We start from the raw sequence: 1,335 nt of genomic DNA, 5'->3' as shown, positions 1-1,335 counted from the left end.
GGAGGGACCATGGGCGCAACGGAGAACGGGGCGGCAGTGACCAAATCCCGGGGAGAGGCGCGGCCGCGGCAGGTGGCACCGGCGACAGCAGTTGCAGGGGCGGCGGAGGCCGGGAAACCGGAAGTTCGCACATCTCAGCAGCCACTGCTACTAAGGACGCGCTCGGTTGCTAACACGTCGGGGCCGGCGCGTCCAGTGACGTCAGGGGCGCGGTGCCTTCGTGCACGTGTCCTGCCTGTCGGCGAGGGGTCTGGCCCTATGCTTAGGTCCTAAGTAAAAAAGTCAACAAAAGAAAAGTGTTGAGCGATTCTTTGCATAAGGAGACCACGGGAGATAGCGAGCTCATAGTTTGAGTTCGTTGGTGCGGAGCTGCAGGTGCACAGCCAACCAATGATTAAGGCCTTGAGGTTCCTCTCTGCTCAGGTACAACTTTCAGACGTCTCTTCCCTTTCCTTTCCTGAGAGCATTTACTTTAGAAAACTTGTAATTGCAAATTCATTCTCTGCCCTTCTCAGATACACATCTTTTTAAAAGCTTTTGGCTTTTGTCAGTTGTGCAACCCAGGACTGTCTTAAGGACCCGGGAGCCATCTTTTGAAATGTAATCAACGAAGAAGATAACACCCCTCTCTTCCAGTCTCTGGAAAGGTAGGAGCCTAACCTAGGCAGGCGCCTTGTTTCAAGTTGTAGAACTACCTCCTGTCATGAAGCTAAGAGAAAGAGTTAACTTTTCCTTTGAATAAGGCCAATTTGTAAACATAAGGGGCCTATGATGCCCCCTTCTTCAACTTTTAAAATCTCTTCAGCTCTTTGTTTCTTTCTGGGTAGTGAGCTCAGAGGTTGGAGAGGATACACTAGTATTGAGACCTCAAACTAAAAACAGACAATGGAGGTGGAAGGTCCCTGTGTGAAGAGGAAAGATTCTGAGCCCCTCCAGGATGTGGTCTAACTGGGGACATGACAACTAGGTGAAGGAGCCCTATGGCTTAAAGATACATTTTTCTGAGACATAAGGGAAGGGGTGACTTGCTCCTTGCCTAGGGACGTACCCGCCTAAGTGGTATAAATCCTCTAAACTCCCAAATATCGGGGCACTTGGTTTTGTTTTGGCCACTAAGTTGTCCACTCAGGTCCTGAGTGTATTTATTTCCTAGAAAAAAATCCTCACCTGCTTTTGCTGCCATTTGTTTGAATTCATTCCTACCAGCAAGACAAGAACTGGGGGTACAGAGTACTGTCTCTGACCAGGAGCTATTTCTGACCAGAAACCACCCCAACCACCACTGATATTACAATAATCTTGAATAATGTCTTCCTTACCTGTTTAAGTTTGACA

The sequence above is a fragment of the Myotis brandtii genome, unplaced genomic scaffold (assembly GCF_000412655.1).
Source record: "Myotis brandtii unplaced genomic scaffold, ASM41265v1 scaffold344, whole genome shotgun sequence".
Lineage (NCBI taxonomy): Eukaryota > Metazoa > Chordata > Mammalia > Chiroptera > Vespertilionidae > Myotis > Myotis brandtii.
This window is presented reverse-complemented; position numbering follows the sequence as displayed.